This window comes from Coptis chinensis, chromosome 8, assembly GCF_015680905.1.
Source record: "Coptis chinensis isolate HL-2020 chromosome 8, ASM1568090v1, whole genome shotgun sequence".
Taxonomy (NCBI): domain Eukaryota; kingdom Viridiplantae; phylum Streptophyta; class Magnoliopsida; order Ranunculales; family Ranunculaceae; genus Coptis; species Coptis chinensis.
The window spans coordinates 63457468-63477326 of NC_141463.1; the positions used below are offsets into that span (position 1 = coordinate 63457468).

The following is a 19859-nucleotide window of genomic DNA, read 5'->3' on the forward strand; positions in this document are numbered from 1 at the left end:
CCACAGTATTGTGTTTAATTTGTAGGCATTGCAGCAAAAATCATTTTGGTATTCAATTTTTGTCTATTTATTTATGGTTCTCGTTATATGGATCATGCAGTTAAACGGTTGAAGCTATATCTTGGTTAGTACCAATTTGTTGCAAATAGCTTTGAAAAGTAGGTACTGTATGGAGTGTTATATAGAAGGAACATGCACTGAGGTGGTTACAGCATATTGAGTACATAGTTATATTTGGAAGGTTGTAATATCCTGAACTATGTATATACTTCTTTGATATTAGTATTTTCAAAACCTTAGTATTTTATTATCTAATTTATTGCATGAATTCTTTTCAAACAACTTTTTCTAAAGTTCCAACAGCTCCACCTTCTTAGGTAATTGCATTTATATTTATATTCTACCCTGTAGGATCCATGAAATCTGTTTTTTTTATCTGTTGTCTTGTGTTTGTTAAAATCTTTGTTAAACATTGGAGTACATAAAAATGTTGATGATGTATCGTAATTGTTTATCAATTGCTTTTTGGCACGTAAACATAATATGATGTATAAGACTTGCGCATTATTCAATATTTGTGAGTGTATGCATTTCACATTTACTAGGTTTAAAAGGTTGTTGTGTGGATGTTAAACGCAAAGGCAGTACCAAGGTGGTGCCTCTGATCCCAAGATTGTGGGTGCAAGGTGTATTTCGAGATTGTGGGCACAATGTATCATAATTTCAGTTCGGTTAAGAAATTCAGATTCAATTTTGCCAGACGCCACCTTAGATATACCCCCAGCAGCTGATAGCCAAACGAGTGCAAACCGCATCATGCTTTTACGAAGCAACAATAAAATAGAAACTAACCACTACACCATAACAGTCTATTTGTGACGGATACCATCCGTTACAAAAAAAAATATTAATAACTATTGTTAGAAAATTTACTAACGGTTATAAAGTATTACTGAAATTAACAGATACGTATCCGTTAGAATGTATTAGTAGCAGTTACCAAAAAAAATGTATCCTCCATTAGTAACGGATATAAGTGTCACTATAATTTATAATAAGGGATTTTGTCCATTAGTGTTAGATTGTTTCTGACTATTACATATCTGTTACTAATGATTTATTGTTTTAAAAAAAACATACATTTCCTATCAGTATTTTGCCGGCACACCACCTATTGTACCTAAACCTTCACATTCACTCCACAATGTGTCACCAAATTCTTCTATTTATCCATTAATCTATCAATCTCTACCCCCAACACCATTTCCAACATACACAAATACATTACACGCCAAGATGCTAATAACCGGCATAATATTTATAAAAAAAAAAAAGCAAGAATAAAACATACTAGATCATATCTATCTTAATTAATACATTTGAACTACTAAGAATTGGCAATTTCTATTGAAGAAGTTCATAAACTAACTTCATAAAATACAAGATGACAACATAAATTTAATGGTAGATTTACATACTAATTAGCCACCAATTACAAATGAATCATACATTGGAATATAAGAATCACCACTCATGTTGTAGTTCCACATCTACTTCCTATAAAAGAAACAAAAACCAAAATATTACACTACAAAAAAAACAAAAAGGCCTTGATATTGGAAGATTAAGATCAGGTTTAAACACTCTTACTCTATTAATCCTCTTTTGTTGACTACATAAGGATAAAGTGCAACTCCAACTATATTCCAATTAATATCACTTGATGCTCTTCGATTTTGTCCCGTTTCTAGCCCGGTCTTTCTACGCATTCGCAAACCTCCCTCATAGCATACAAAATATCAAAAACCCATGTTCTTAATTAGGCTTACAACTAAAATTAATATAATCAAGACCAAGTCTCAAAATTAGATAAAACTTTTCTACCCCGAGTCATAAATTTACTAACAAGAGACTACAAAGATTTTAATCACAAAGCAAGTACTATGGAAATTAATACCAATCTATTTGAGTTCTTGTTGATTCAGCAAATACATAGTGAAGTGTATGTGTTGCAAAGATCAGGATCTCTTGTTCCATCGTCACACTTCATGACTATCACTTGATGGAAACAACAGTTAAAAGAACACAAACTCCAAGACTATAATAAGAAAATAAAATAGCGATAATGATTACCATGCCAAACAAAACGAATAGGCAGGAAACATGTAACACTTCCAAATCCAACTCATATCTCGAGGACTTACTCATATCCAAATCCAACTCATATCCCGCTAATAAACTTGTGCGTTGATTACTAACTAAGAAACTAGCTTTTAAAGTTCCTATGGTTCCAAACAATAATTCTAGAATGGTACAAAATACCCAAGCTTCATACTTCATACAATTTCAAGTCTTAGGATGTTATAGGCCATCTGTTGGACTGCTGCAGGCCGCCCCAGGCCAGTTTTAGGCTCTGACAGGTCACTGCAGGCCATTCTTTTTTGGCTTCTTTGACATGCCATTCACTAAGTATGCATATTACTTCCTTCAGAAACCAAAAATCAGCACCACACCATCCACACAATTATCCTCTATTTCTACCTACACATCAATCAAGCATATACAAGTACTCACAAACCACCACAACCCTTATCTCATCTAAAGATTCCTGATTCACTTCAACTCAATATCATAAAGGAACATGTCAGAAATTCTCTGATTGGGAAGTTCAAATATCCCAACTGATTTGATTGAAACTAAGCAAAAAAGTATAAAGAACTAAGTATATATTGAGTTTTCAATGACACAAAGAAGAACTAAAGTCAAGAGAGTTCTTACCTACTCACCAATTGATGATAGATATTTCAAGAATGTTGCTGGAAATTTCTGCCCAACCAACACTGCAAAAACCTCATCAATATGACCAGGTCCTACATACTTCTGCAACTACCAAAACAGTGTGACAGACTGTTCTCAATGGATATCAGGTAATGAATGCTTTGGAACACCTCTCCCCAATATTTTTCCTTCATTACCTAAACATTGGAAGAGTGATGTATAAGAATTAGAAGCCAAGCTAGGCTAAACACATGAACCAACAACCAACAATGTGCCAAGTGATAGAATTTTACATAAACACACTACTGGCTACATGAAGAAGAAAAATAATTATTAATAAAAGGAATGACAGCTTTTTTTAGAACCTAATTTACTTCCAAGGCAAGAGTTTCTATATGGGGAGAGCTCTTTAACAAGTTCTGAATAGAACTGCTGCAACAACTGAAACCTAAACGGACGCAACACGAGCTTGACTGGCAACTTACAAGTAGTCTTCTATGAATGCTCAATGTACGAAACAAAAAACTAATAGATAAGGCTTCTCATATTTTAATTGAGTGAGATATTTGTACAAAGTGTATCTTATAAAGCCAATAATACCTCAGTAAGCACTACAATCACCAGTAAATGTTGAAAGCCTATCAAAAAGATGATCAATGATAATGTAGCTAAACCCAAATAAAGCCTCAGCATATTCACCGGCGCCTCAGATCTCGCTAAGAAGAACAAAAAGAAACGTATAGAAACTTGTCAGGGGAAAAAAAATCACTGTTCACCGAAAACATTATTTCCACACAAAAAACTTATATGTTGCGAGTCTTAGTAAGTTTGTGCATTTTCTAGACACGTTGGTGGCTCACGGCACACCAAACGATCAACTAACTTTTAACCATTAAAATAAATAAAACACGCATGAAATAAGTAGGCTATAGACTGGTGGTGTAAGTTCCTACCTTCACACGCTTCCTTATAGTCACGTGTTCCTAAAGAACTATAACCAACGTCGACTCCTATAGATACCACATATATACGTGTAAGCTCATTATCATAATTCATAATTCGTAGAAAATTAATGAACTAATAAGTTCTTCTAACTGGAGTCTGTATAACTCGATAAGAACTCGTGTTTTTATCACTAAAACACGTGTAACTAGCTTACAAGGTATGGCTTTAGGTGTATTTTTATAAAGTCCACACTGCAAGCCACTCTAGGCTACTGCATGACACACTACATGTCACTACAGGACACTGACAGGCCGCTGCATACCATGGCCATCACCAAGCCACTGAAACTCGGCACATATATTTTTTTTCTAAACTCCAATATGTAACTACGTAACCTGTACTTAAGCACGCTTAATGCATCTAATGATAATAGGCAGCAACAACAATTATTCATTCACGGTATAGCTAACGTCAAATTTTGTGTTTCTGCATTACTGCGGTTTCGCGGATTAACTCGTCAGACAAGGTGTATCTTAATTCCATAACAACCTTGTTAATTAGACGGTCAGTCATCTTTGTTAATTTGATGTGTACATAACTGGTAGAAACTAAGAAAAAGAGACAAGAAAGAGCAATCACTCACCCGAAACAGTGACAACTTATTTCACACTATGTCTCCTCTTGGTTCAACAAGTTCTCCTTTCTCTGAAATTCAAACTTCATCATCTCAACAACAACAACTTGCTGATTTTTAAACCCCACAACTAATTCCATATATATTAATTTGAAGCCTTAACTAAAAAATTCAATAATTGGGAAGGAAACAACTTCATGAGTACTTGAAATTCTAATAAAACTTAAGAAATTAGAAGTAAAAATTTACCTGTTTGAACAAGGTGTAAACAACCCAACTACTCACAACAATCTCTCTCTAGGTTTAATCTAATCACCACCATGTACGCACAACATCAGTACGTGCAAACCCATCAACCCATTATTGAAACCCCAACTTAAGTCTTCTTTTAATTGTTTATTCAAACCTTCAATTTAATATGAAGCAAGACTATAAGGTTTCATACGGAGATGTAAATGAGGATTAAAGGAAATAGCACACATTCCTTTATTTTGTCTTTTTATAACTTCCTAATTTTTCTTGTATATATCCTACTTACTGACTATCCTACTTACTGACTTGGTTCGGTTTTTAGCACCCCTTTGTTAGTAATACCAATGTTAAGGCGTTGTTAACCCATTTCTACTTTCAACCATCTTTACCCTTACCCTTATCCACCATATACTAATATACTCAGTGTTTTGTTAAGATGCTATCATAACTAGTTAAGCTTGTATGCTCCCCACATTCACTAATTGGGTAATCTTTGCATACATAATATCGATGGATTCATATCAACAAAACGAGTCCAATAAAAATCTAATATAATAATAGAAATCTTCATAATTATTACCATCCTATTTTGGCCCTGATAAAACATTCCTAATGAACCAATGATATGCAATTTAAAATTTTCGCACATGGGTTGCTAAACTAACTTAGGCTTCTAAATCGGTGTTAAATTTATTTAAACCTCGTAAGGCTAAAACCGTTAACCCGACAGACCAAGTACATAAGTGTCTCTAGATCTCGAGTAGTCGAGTGTAATTTACTAAGCTATCGTTAACAAGAATTCCTGACTTTACACAATCTAAGAGGGTACAACTCAATCAAGAGCAATGTAATAAGCATAGATCACCAACAACAATTGGATCCAATTATACATAATTGAGTCCCTAAGTTATTCAATTGAACTAAGTGAGTACTACCATTAATCACAATCTTATCAAACCATAAAGGGATGCAACACAAAGCACCAAAACACTTCAACTTCACCAACATAACAAAGTAAGCCCAGCATCACCCCATCACATCAAACAACCCACAAACCAAAAACATAAAGAAATACCCAATTTTATCCTAAAGATTAACAATATGAGAAATTCTAGCAATTCCATAGCCATAGAATTCAATTATTATACATAAGAGGTGCTTACCACGAACTAGAAATCAAACTCACAAAGAATAAGCAATTAAAGAGCTAGAATCCAATATTCATATGCAAATAAAATTGAAATTCAACTGACTGCAGCAGCAAACAAAACCAATTAAATTAAAATTAGAAGCTCCCATTTGGGTGGTTCATTCCAGCTTTTCTCTCCCCTTCTTTTATTGCTGCCTGTCCCCCCTTTTTTCAAGCCTCTTTCTCCCACTTCACTAAGAGTGGCAACCCATCACCTGTCTTTCGGCCAACACTACTTTGGTGCAAGGTTGAGGTTCAATAAAGAGAGATACCCTCTTAGGTAAGTATGTAACCAATGGGTTGCTCTTTTAAGTCCAGCACTTAATTCCAACAAGCAGGAGGTGTAAGATATTCCAAACTTATTAACTTTGCACATGGCCCATGCACATGTTCTCTGGCGGCTACCCAATTCATGTTACCTATACACTAAATTAGGTAAACAAATAAAAATCCCAGGGGCTATGATGCACAGATACTCCTAAATTGTCATTGCACCCGTATCGGTCGGGTACGATACCGATACGGGTACTGGATACTTCTAGGATACTTGTTCCTTACCCAAAAAAAATAGAATCCCAATAAATTTTGAGAGAGAGGCTGGCGAAGGAGATTTAGCCAAATTCTTTCACTTGAATGACCAAAATTTTCAAATCTCTCTTCTTTCTCGAAAGAAATTGAACTTCTGTAAATGGATTCCAGCTGGAATCCCTGAAATAGACCTGATTTGATAGTTCCGCTCCATTGAAAATGTAAACTGTTTCTTGAGGCTTCAAGCTATATTGACTTTGGCATGTCTTATAATAGTTTTTCACAAGTTCCTGACTTACTTTACTCAAAGAACTACTATATTTTAAAATATTCCTAATAATTAGCCGTACCCATAGGCCGTATCCGTGTCCTAATGTTTCAAAAAAACTGTATCATACCGTGTACCGGTGTCCCCATATCGGTACCCGTATCCGTATCCGTGCATTATAGCCCAGGGTCATATAGATTCTAGTGAACTATAACTAATCCATATGATAAAACACAATTATATTAATGTATATACCACTAGTTGCATACATATTGTCAGTAAAATCGACACTTTCTTAAATCTTCAGTATATATATTTATTCACATAAAGCTTTTGAGATAAAGAAATTAACCAAAAACTCTACTCGTGTATGCAGCATGTACAATTGAATAACTGAAACACTACTACACTTAATTTTCCAAAAACACCCTTCAGTGAATTCTATATTATAGCAAAAATTGAGGATGATTGTGATATCATTATAATATACTACAAATTCCTCAATATTGTTCTATCACAAACAAGAAAGAAAAGAAAAGAAAAGAAATGAAACAACAATAAGAGATAGCTAGTAAGTTTATGGGTGTCAAAATCAGACAACACTCACAAATCTGGATGCAAGTAAGCTAACTGAAGCTTGAAGTTATGGTTGAGGCACAAGCAATTACTAATTGCTAACAAGGATTTGATTTTTTAATGTGAAACCAATGCTCAGTCCAAGACATTGCATTACATTAAACTACAAGAATATTTTTTTTTCGCTTCTATCATCTATTCCAATACTATTTAAAAGACATAAAAAGAAAAACTCGCTGACTATAAAACCTGGCAAGAAACTGAACTTGATAACACCATATGTAAAGTTATAAAGATACAATATTTTACAAAATAATCCAAAGTCTAACCAAACCCATAAGCTAAAACCTTAATGTCAAAAACTTGTTACAAAGAAGCGACAACAACAACTAATGACAGCAAGCACCTTAAAAAACTTAAAATAATGAGCCCCAAATCACGAATTCGATAGAGAACGATTAAAAGTAAACAATTTGGTTCAAAACTAAAGCATTAGTAACAACCAATAAGAGAAATTGATACCTTATGAACATAGAACTGGAAAATCTCTCAGTTTGTGTGATATCTGGATTGGAACATTACAAACAGAGATAGAAAAATCAATCTTAAACGAAATTCCATCAAAATATCATTTTTTTTTTTATCATTTTAAAAAACAATCTAGTACTGGATGCTCTAAAATCAACATAATAAACAACAATCAACCAAACTTAAACATGTTCAACAGGAAATGAAAACCCAGACCATGACCAACAATTACTTACCTCGGTTAAAGAGAATCCTCTGTTCAGTAGATCAACAATTTTGCCTAAAATGAAATCTTGAAACCCTAACTATACAAAACCAAAGTTAGAATCAAAACCCTAAAAAATTATTTGTAGAAAGAGGAAGGTGAGATGAAGAACAAGAAACAATAAGTGAAGAGGACAACTAACCTAGTGAGGAAGAACTCTACGGCAGCAGTGCAACACCACTCGTCCAAGCTCACTGTTTTCTCCCATGTGATTTTTTATTTTTCTTGTTTTTTACTTCTTAGTTTCTAACATATTCCTAACCGTCACTAAATATCTACATAAATGTTACGGAATAATAGAACTATTTAAGCAACGGTTGATAATATTCCCAATGGATAATAGATGTGATTAACTTTCTAACGGATGAAGTGTTACTAATGATAAATCCTAATTGTGGCCAATTCACCCAAATGGTGTAGTGAACCACAAAAGATCCGTCAAGATACATGCCATTCTTCTTCCATATATGCATAGCTAGATAAATGATTAAATCTGGATCGCCAGTGCTAATTAATTGGATTCTAAATTTCCTGTTTTCAACTGAAAGCACCCCCAATTAATGGGGAGGCAGCTCTAGGCCTCCAACATGATCTGCATGCTACCAATATGTACCGGCAATATTCCACAATTACTTCTAGGCTTGACAATGAATTTCTATAATCAAACGAAAACACAATACAAACTCATAACACTTAAACACTTGAATCACAAGGTGAAAACACAGTACAAACTCAGTACACTTAAACACTTGAATCACAAGGTAAAATATTAGAGATTGTTGCATCTCTTTGAAAAGAAACAGACTATTCACCTCAGTACCTCACACAACTAGAACTGTTTTTTCAAGCATTACCTCTTTATTCCATTTTACTAAAGAAAATTACAATACTGAAAGACCATTAAAGACGACTATCTGTCCAAACACCTACTCGAAATAAAGACAACATGAATTAGCTAGAAACTATCCTACATGAACGAAATAAGTTTTAAGAAACCAAAACAAGTCAAGTAAAACTGCTCCTATCCAGTCCATCAAAGTTCACCACTGCCACGTTTTTTTCCTCGAGATTTGGAAGTACCAACAATCTTCTGGTATGCAACAAAGCGTGATTGAAGATATATTTCCCAAATGATCGTAGTAGGATAATGATACACAAACCAAAGCTTTGCTATTTCTAGCATCGGATAGTTTGTTTTGAGCTTCAGCTTTAGCATTTTGTTCTCGACAAGCACAATACTTATAACTTTAGGTCCATTTTCAGGGAGAGCTGATCTCAGTGGAAGAAAAGTGGCGGATTTTGCCTTTGAGAAAAACACAACCATAGCATGATACTTCGAAGCTGCAAGATAACCAGATTGAGGCATCTCCATACATTCATCCTTGCCAAAAATTTTAAGATTCTTCTCACAATTTTCAAACCCACGAACACCGAACATCTTTACATACTCATTTTTAAAGCAACTCAACTCTACCAACAGATCTGCTTGTACTTTTATCCAATTTTCCTTACGATAACCCAATGCTAAAGCCAAAGCCATAAAACCACCGGTTCCATCTCCCATTGGTGCTTCAATATCCAAAGTGTATGGCATTACAACTTCTGGAACTTCATCCATATAGTTCATGAAGCAATGAGTATATTTAGGTACTTCAACATCCCCAAGATACTCTACTTGTTTAGCACGTAAAAACATCTCACTATTCAACTATTTTATATTTCATTAATTCCTACTTAATCATAAAAACCTTTGCGCAAATTTACCTTATCTTTTCATTGTCTCCTTCATCAAACCAAGAGTGATGGGTGAAGCATCTCTAGCAAGTTGTTGCATAGGCATAGGGCTTTAGTTTGGTTCCACCATGTCGTCCGTGAGATCTGTAATATTTGTATCGTCAGCAAATTTCTTTCTTGCTTTAAGCACTTGAATTCTTTTCTCAATATTGTTGATATGGGACACTGCCAATAAAAACCTAATCAATGTATGCTTTTATTGCATACAAATTCATCTTCAAACTAGCCACCTCCTCCTCTAGTCGATCCATTGGAACCTGGAAATTTAAAAGAAAGAAAAAAAAAAACAGTTTGACTCGCACTTAAGGAGTACAAAACAAAGGCAGAGTATGTTACCAACATACAATTTTTTGGTAGCATTTCATATACTACACTTTTGCTACCCTGTAGAAAAACAGAACATGCTAGTGCCAACTATCATAAACACAATGATGAAAACTGAAGCATAGGTTTTTATGCAAGTAAGGTCATACATCAATTAAGTACTTTCAATGTTCAATTTCTAATGTACAACAATTTTGATGTAGTAGAACATATAACATAGAAAATAAGCAAAATAATGGATTACCTTCTACTGTTTTGAGAGCTGAAAAAGAAACAAAGTCAGGAACAACTACAGAACTCGAAGTTGATGGTTGATGCCTCCAGTTGATGGTTTTGTTTCTATTCATAAAAAAACCATTCTTTAATTACATGCTTAAGTAATACAACAACCAAATATAATGAAAGAGGTTTGGCTGTTGAATTACTTAAGCATGTAATTAAAAAATGGTTTTTTATGAATAGAAACAAAACCATCAACTGGAGGCATCAACCATCAACTTCGAGTTCTGTAGTTGTTCCCGACTTTTTTTTTTTTTTTCAGCTCTCAAAACATTAAAAGGTAATCCATTGTTTTGCTTATTTTCTATGTTCTATGTTCTACTACATTGAAATTGTTGGACGTCAGAAATTGAACATTGAAAGTACTTAATTGATGTATGACCTTACTTGCATAAAAACCTCTGCTTCAGTCTTCGTCATTATGTTTATAATAGTTGGTACTAGAAAGTTCTGTTTTTCTACAGTAATGAGTAAACAGGGTACCAAAAGTTTAGTATATGAAATGTTACCAAATATTTGTGTGTTGATAAGTTGGCAACATACTCTGCCTTTGTTTTGTACTCCTTGGTTGCAAGTCAAACTGTTTCTTTATTTTTTTTGTTTTTTCTTTTAAATTTCCAGATTCCAATGGATCGACTAGAGGAGGAGGTGGCTAGTCTGAAGATGAATTTGTATGCAATAAAAGCATACATTGATGAGGTTTTTATTGGCATAGTGTCCCATATCAACAATATTGAGAAAAGAATTCAGGTGCTTAAATCAATAAAGAAATTTGCTGACGATGCAAATATTACAGATCTCACGGACGATATGGTGAAACCAAACCAAAGCCCTATGCCTATGCAACAACTTGCTAGAGATGCTTCACTCATCACTCTTGGTCTGATGAAGGAGACAATGGTTTTTATGATTAAGTAGGAATTAATGAAATAAAAAATAGTTGAATAGTGAGATGTTTTTACGTGCTAAACAAGTAGAGTATCTCGGGGATGTTGAAGTACCTTCCTATACTCATTGCTTCATGCACTATATGGATAAAATTCCAGAAGTTGTAAGGTTATACACTTTGGATATTGAAGCACCTGGGAGATGGAACCATTAGTTTTATGGCTTAAGCTTTAGCATAGGGTTATCGTAAGGAAAATTAGATAAAAGTACAAGCAGATCTGTTGGTAGAGTTGAGTTGCTTTAAAAATGAGTATGTAAAGATGTTCAATGTTCGTGGGTTTGAAAATTGTGAGAAGAATTTTAAAAAATCTGGTAAGGATGAATGCATGGAGTTGCCTCAATCTGGTTATCTTGTAGCTTCGAAGTATCATGATATCGTTGTCTTTTTCTCAAAGGCAAAATCCGCCACTTTTCTTCCATTGAGATCAGCTCTCCCTGAAAATGGACCTAAAGTTATAAGTATTGGCTTGTCGAGAACAAAATGCTAAATCTCAAGCTCAAAACAAACTATCCGATGCCAGATATAGCAAAACTTTGGTTTGTGTATCATTATCCTACTACGATTGTTTGGGAAACATATCTTCAATCACGCTTTGTAGCATACCAGAAGATTGTTGGTACTTCCAAATCTCGAAGAAAAAAATGTGGTAGTGGCAGACTTTGATGGACTGGATAGGAGCAGTTTTACTTTCCTTGTTTTGGTTTCTTACAACTTATTTCGTTCATGTAGAGTAGTTTCTAGCTAATTCATGTTGTCTTTATTTCGAGTAGGTGTTTGGATGGATAGTCGTCTTTAATGGTATTTCAGTACTGTAATTTTCTTTAGTAAAATGGAATAAAGAGGTAATGCTTGAAAAAATAGTTCTAGTTGTGTGAGGTACTGAGGTGAACAGTCTATTTCTCTTCAAAGAGATGCGACAGTCTCTAATATTTCACCTTGTGATTCAAGTGTTTAAGTATTTTGAGTTTGTACTGAGTTTTCACCTTGTGATTCAAGTGTTTAAGTGTTATGAGTTTATACTGTGTTTTCGTTTGATTATAGAAATTCATTGTCAAGCCTAAAAGTAATTGTGGAATATTGCCGGTACATATTGGTAGCATGTAGATCATGCTGGAGGCCTGGAGCTGCCTCCTCATTAATTGGGGGTACTTTCAGTTGAAAACAGGAAATTTAGAATCCAATTAACATTGGCGATCTAGATTTACTCATTTGTCTAGCTAAGCATATATGGAAGAAGAATGGCGTGTATCTTGACAGATCTTTTGTAGTTAGTTTCTATTTTATTGTTGCTTCGTAAAAGCATGATGCAGTTAATTTGCACTCGTTTGGCTATCAGCTGTTGCGTATATCTAAGTTGGCGTTTGGCAAAATCTGAATTTCTGAATTGAACTGAAATTCTGATACATTGTGCCCACAATCTTGGGCTCAGAGGCACCACCTTGGTACTATGCCCTTGCGTTTAACATCCACACAACCTTTCACAATCAACCTTTTAAACCTAGTAAATGTGAAATGCATACACTCACAAATTTTGAATAATGTGCAAGTCCCACATATCACATTATGTTTACGTGCCAAAAAGCAATTTATAAACAATTACGATACATCATCAACATTTTTATGTACTCCAATGTTTAACAAAGATTTCAACAAACACGAGACAACAGATAAAAAAAAACAAAATTCATGGATCATACAGGGCAGAATATAAATATAAATGCAATTACCTGAGAAGGTGGAGCTGTTGGAACCTTAGAAGAAGAAGTTGTTTGAAAAGAATTCATGCAATAAATTAGATAATAAAATACTAAGGTTTTGAAAATACTAATATCAAAGAAGTATATATATAGTTCAGGATATTACAACCTTCCAAATATAACTACTCAATATGTTTTAACCACCTCAGTGCATGTTCCTTCTATATAACACTCCATACAGTACCTACTTTTCAAAATTATTTGCAACAAATTGGTACTAACCAAGATATAGCTTCAACCGTTTAACTACATGATCCATATAACGAGAACCATAAATAAATAGGCAAAAATTGAATACAAAATGATTTTTGCTGCAATGCCTACAAATTAGCACAATATTATGGGTGTGGGTTCTTGTGTTGATGCTAAGTTTCAGAATTTGAAATATGAAGATTGTGTCATGGGAGAAATGTGACACTAGAATAGTAGAAAGAAAGAGCATGGGCACAACCTTGTGATTGAGGTTTAGGCCATGGACACTTAGGCTTCGTATGCCGTAGTTCACAGCAGTTTCCACACCTGTTGATTGGAGCAACAAAACCACATGCACCTATATTAGAACAAAATTTGAGAACTATATTAAGGACTAGAAACCAAAATTGAGCAAAAGGCAGTACTACCACTCGTGTAATGTATCTCCTCTTCTTCACTCAAATCGGCCAGTCGAGCACATTTCCCCAAATGGTCTAAGTTTGTACTTGGACCTATACAAACACACAAATAAAATTGTAGTTAATAAAATCAAGAATTACTATGAGTGCAATACATTTATAGCTAGAGTTCTTGAATATATCAATACTAGTATTGAAAAACTTAAAGCGATGTTTACCCCCAACTTCTAGGCATGTGAGCCTTATATGCCTTTAACACCACAAAGGCCACAAGTGTTCTTTGTTGTCTCATTGTGGGCTTTAAGTCTTTTATTCTGTCGACCCGTGGGTGCTACATGGGGTGGATCCTGAATAAGCTCAAATTGGATGGTATCCCCCGGAGTATCCAATGGCTCCTGAATGGGAACTTGAGTGTTTCGTTCACCACTTAATGGGGTCTCCTTCGACATAATATAAGCAGATAGGAAATCTTTAAATTCTCCACTAGCTCCTTTAGATTCGGCAGCCCCCATACATTTGCAAATCCCCATAAGCTCACTGTAGTGCATAGCACAAGCAGCTTCCCTGTGCACAATATTAGGAAGAACAACTAGGATAGCTGATTTCGCATGTTGCATCCACCTCCTTAATATGCAACTAGAGGGTATTTTGCGGACATCTTCATTTTTGAAAACAAAGATGATGTGTCTACATGGAAAACCCCAAGATTCAAATAGTCCACTAGAACATATGGCGCTTTGATCAACAACATTGTAATGCACAATGGACTTGCGGCCCCTACTCAAATGACGATGTAAAGTATAGGAAAGAATATTGTCACCTAGATCCCTTTTCGAATCTACAATGTACATCACCTCCTGCGGCAATTGCTTATTAAAAATATCAAAAGCCGCCTGTGAGTAGATTGATTCTACCTGATTTAAATACCCAATCAAGTGGGTCTCAATTACTGGCTTGGTTGTTAAAGTAATCACTTCCTCTTCGTGCTCACGGTGACGAATCTTTTCAAGTGCCAATTTCAATTTATTATAGAGCTCAACCATTCTAATACGGGCCTTCACATGACGCCGTATAATAGAGTTTATGCTTTCATAATGTTGGTTGGTTCTACAACCACCAAAGAATGTGCCATGGAGATATGCCTCTGCCCACCTCATCTTTTTCCTTTATATCTTCTTCACCTACTCGTGGTCATTGACTTTGTGTGCTTCTAACAAATCCTTCCATTTTTGCTCAAACACTTCTTGAGAACACTTCATGAACATGAGCGAACAAAAGTGTTTTTGAAGCCCAGAGACACAGACATTGCTAATGGAACTTCTGAGAATGTGCCACGCACATAAGCGATGTTTGGCACTAGGTAAGCAAACTTTGATAGCCTTGCGAATTGCGTGGTCACCATTAATTATGACCAATTTTGGTGGCTTATTGCCCATAGCTTGTAGAAAGCACTTTAAAGCCCAGATGTAAGACTCCTTTAACTCACTCGTCATAACTGCAAAACCAAAAACTATAGTTTGTCTATGGTTATTCACTCCAACAAACACAACAGCTGGCATTTTGTAATGATTTGTCCGGTATGTCAAATCAAACGCCAAAGCAACAGTAATCTGAGCGACACGTCAAATCAGCCCAAAACAATCTAACCAACTGACCATGCACATTTACCTCGTGATCGTAGAAAAATGATGGATCAATCTTCGACTTGTTCTTCATGTTGGTAAGAAGTGTGTTGGCATCCCCATTCATATACTGAATTTTCAATCTATCGATCCAATTATAAAGGTCTTTTATATCCAACTTCCCAAAAAGCGCCAACCTTACTCACAAAAAAAATCCATTACTTGACATGTTCTTATGCTCACATTTCTTAGACTTGTAGCTAATGCTGCATCCTCAATACCCACATTTCTATGTGATCGGCCACACATTGAGCTTGGATAGGACGCAAGCGGATGAGTGTGTTCTCTAAAAAAACCACTAACAACCCACATTTTGGATTTAACATCTAAAATCATTTCAAAATGAGCAATGCACCCACATGAGTCTCCCTCCGTGGTTTGCGTGGGGTGACGACAAAATATTTCTTGTCTCTCTTACCTTCACAGGAGCACAGAAATATTCGCTTACACTCAACATCTTTATTAAATCTACGGATACCCCTACGAACACTAAATCTAACAAATTTGGCGTACTCATTGTAGAAGTCATAAGCCTCGCCACTAGTTTTAAAACACATAGAGAACATAATTGCATTCTCGTCTTCACAATCTAAACCTTCTCCATTTTCCCTTGCACCGGACTAATTAAAAGAATTTATATCCTCTTTATCACATCCTTCTACCTCTTCTCTTTCATTTTTATCCCCTTCTTCAAAAGATTCATCTTCTCCTTCACTTTCGCCATTCGATGTATGTATGTCTTCTAAGTTTATAATGACTGACTCCACACAAATATCTGTTTTAGTGTCAGAACAATTACTTTCCTCGTCAGGGCATGCATCAAGACGAACATTTCTAACCCACTCATCATCTTCATTAAAGGTAGGCATCATCACCTAATCAATGCAACAACTAAAGGAATATTATTAAATTCTACAAGTAGATACTCTCAGAACAAATTACTAATGATGCTCTGACAAGTAAGTAGACATAGATCACCTGATCTTAGAAAAATATCAATATAGTATTCATCTTTTAATATCAATGCGACTTCCACACGATACACCATAATTCACTATTGAAAAAAAAACAATTTGACCAACCCATTTTCGACCAAGCATAGCTTCTAACTCTGATGTCCAAATGCAATGAAACATAATTCATAAGAAAATAGACACAAATTAATATCTTTTTTATGTAGTTTGTCCCAACCCAACGCTAACTCTAACTATGATAAGATTGCGCTCAAAATCAGGACAGCAGTGCAATCACTGGTCAAGTGTTCTCATAATTCTAAACAAGTATGTAATATTTAAACTAAGGCTGTAACATATGCCAAATATTTAATCTGGTTCCCTACTACTATAGACCTTCCCAATTGCAAGGAGTAAGAGAACCAAGTAAATCATATAAGAGAAGTAAACAAGAAGTCCTTAAACTCAAACTAATATAACATATATGCCGTTAAACTAATTTCAGCAACCTCAAACCAAACATAGTTTAATAAGAGGTGGTGAACTCTACATGAAAACCATATAACAATAACTTCTAACTAATTGGTTCTTTATACCAACTATCTGAATCTCAAACAGCATGGGTTAGATGAATTAACTAAATTCCCAAGCAAATGCTCAATTGGCTATAAATTAAGCACGCAAAACAATCAATCAGTAAAAACAATCAATCTAAATTGTCGTAAAACATATAGAAACAAAGTAAATTCATACAAAATATATTGGGCGAAAAATTTGGGATTCTAAAAATCCTAAGAAACTGAAATTAAATCGAAATAAAAAAAAAAATAGAGGAAGAAAACCATACCCAAGCACTTGAAAAGATAAAAAATTGAAAAAGAGAGAGAATGAGTGGAGTGCGGCAAAGATTCTGAGCTCCCAAATGTGCATATTTATCCGAGTTCGAATTTGTTCACCAGCATATTTGGCTGGTGAAATCTACCAGCGGTACAAAGAGCCAACGTGTATAAATAAAAACAAAACAATATATTCAAAAAACCGAAAAAGAAAATAACGATTCTTGCAAAGATTTTCTCCCAAAACATGCGTACTCTTTCTCTCCAACTTCCTTCTCTCCCTCCATCCCTCGTCTTCTCTACTCTTTTATCTTTTTTTTCATATAATTTTTTTTAGTAAATCCTACTTAGGTATGATACCAAAAAAATACTTTTCTTCTTGTATTATCAAATTACAGTAGTTATAATTAGTTTTATTTTCATTTTTTTTATTTGGTTTAATTGAACACTTGAATGGCTTGGAAACGAGATACGATAAGCATTTATATCCGTGTGGCATATTGAAATTTTTTGAGTACTATTGCCATAGCACACAATCACTTCAAAACTTCATTTAACATTTCTTCTTCTCTGTATTTTTTTTAAAAAAATTTGAAGTCTTGTTATAATGACACTTTGAAGTTGTTGACTCCGAATACAATGCTCATGACATCTCTTTGGTCTAATAAGTATTTTGCCCTCAAAATATGCATACTCTCTATTTTGTTTATATGAGGAAGGATAGAACGAGTTGAGAAGGACGAGGGATAGAGGAAGAAGAAACTCGTTGGAGGGAAGTGGAGAGAGAAGTAGCATGTTTTGGGGAGAAAATCTTGGCATCCTTTTTGGTTTTCTGGATATATTCTTTATTTAGTTTCTCTAAAGCAAATATGCTGGTGAACAAATTCGGGCTCTATTTATCCACTGAAGAAAGCCTCGACTATTTGAAAGAATACTTCAGTGACTATGCATCTGCGCAAGTTTCTTTTTAGTATCTTAAAATTTTTTGTTATTGTTTAACTATACTAATCTTTCCGTTGGTGTACATTTTAGGAGGAATCAAGAACTCATTGAAGAAACTCCAGCATCAGGGTCCAAAGAAGTCTATTTTCCTACTGAGTTCTCGCAAAGCTTTACTACTCAATGCGTTGGCTGTTTCTGGAAATTTGTGTTCCTTGCTAACTTTGTAGCATATATACCAAGGGGCTATAAAGAGAATACTATCTCTGACTCTCAGACAATATAACTATGTTTCTGAACCTTATCTTTGAAGGTCGATGCTCGGCACAATTGCTATGACTCCTACATATTGTTGTTCGCTTATAACTAAAATAACCTTAACACAGGGTAATCAAATTGAAGGGAAAATCTAAGCACGCCAACATGAAAACAGAGAAAAAAAAAGACCAAAGAATGGGAGAGTATCACCCTACTACAAAACGATTGGCGTATCAACGAAGAGAAAACAATGAAAATCAACAAAGAAAAAAAAAAGACTTTACTATACCTTGTTGAACTTGTTGCAAAAGAGAATATGTTTGAGGTAGACGATGAAGCTTGGAGAGTGGAGTTGTTAAATAGATTTGAGCCGTAACAAACCCAACTATTCTCGCCGACTAACTTTGCGAGAATTCCCCCAAAATCTTATTATTCTCTTTTCTCCTACAGCCCACCGCTCAGTTATCGGGCCTATGGGACAGAATTTAAGGGTACGTTTGGCAACCCTGGGAATTCTTTCACGGAGATTCAATTTTTGCGGGATTTTTTCATGTTTGTTTACTTTGACTAGTGTCGTCCAATGGCTGATGCATTAGTTTTTCCGTTTAAGTTTATCGGGTTAAAGTTAAGTTCCTACAGTAATGGACACAAATTTATGTTCCGTTGCTCTTTGTTATTATCATCTATTATGACAGAACGTTTCCTTTGAGCATATCCACAGAACAATACTTTATTTGTTTTAGTGGAAAGTCTATGCATGGCACAAGCGGATTAGTAATCATTGCAACAAGTTTGTTGCACTTTCTGCCAGAGGTGACATAGAGAAAGAGCAGGCAGAAGCTATAGTTAACCTAGTACCAAATATCAGATACTTGGACCTACATAAAACGGCATCTTGCGTACACATCTGATTTTGATATTGAAAGGTTGCAAGGACCTAGTCTTCCTGGACGTTGGTGAATGTGAAGGGTTTGCCTCTGATGATGGAGAAATACTAAAGATGGCTTCTCATATCAAAACCTTCATCACAGTTGGTTCACTGGAATCTGACGATGATTGATCTGAAGACAATGTTGATGATGACGATGATGTTGTGGATGCCTGAGATTATTTTGGCTGAAATTTCCTGGTACACACTTAGAGCAAGGACAATGTGAAATGGTAGATTTTGTGGTTTTGTTTATAATTAAAAACTAGCAGGCAAGTGTAGTTTTGATGTTTAAATGTTTAATGCTACAGTTTTGCTTCCTTGTTATTTTATCCAATCAGGTTTGTTTCAAACTGAATACGTCATTTATCCTTCAAGTGTTGAACTGAGTCAGTAGTTAAGTAATAACAAGTCAAATATATAGGGACAGACTTATAATAGGGCGATCATTGTGTAATCAAGTTCATAGATCACCTGCTAATTTATTTTATTATCAGTTATCTTGTTTCCTAGTTTTTTTTTACCGCTTTTACAAGATGAAGAAAAAGAAATGATTCATTTCCATTCCTGTAGTGATTGTAATCCT

At 34.9% G+C, this 19859-nt stretch overlaps 1 long non-coding RNA gene across 16 annotated transcripts; it reads right to left on the reverse strand.

Annotated features, from left to right (window-relative positions):
• Positions 1-1385: 1385 nt before the first annotated feature.
• On the reverse strand, positions 1386-19655 carry LOC147482371 (uncharacterized). Of its 16 annotated transcripts, none has more exons than XR_015204159.1 (11): positions 18635-19655; positions 13687-13770; positions 8106-13585; positions 7935-8003; positions 7693-7735; positions 4367-4428; positions 3379-3494; positions 3144-3226; positions 2779-2975; positions 1651-2052; positions 1386-1557 (listed from the first exon to the last, which is right to left on the reverse strand). It is a non-coding gene; the product is annotated as an uncharacterized LOC147482371 (long non-coding RNA). The 16 variants fall into 16 exon arrangements; XR_015204167.1 differs by lacking the exon at positions 3144-3226 and having other exon boundaries at positions 1651-1777; positions 1958-2052; positions 2787-2975; positions 18635-19654; XR_015204164.1 differs by lacking the exon at positions 3144-3226 and having other exon boundaries at positions 1651-1781; positions 1958-2052; positions 2787-2975; positions 18635-19654.
• Between the last annotated feature and the right edge of the window lie 204 nt (positions 19656-19859).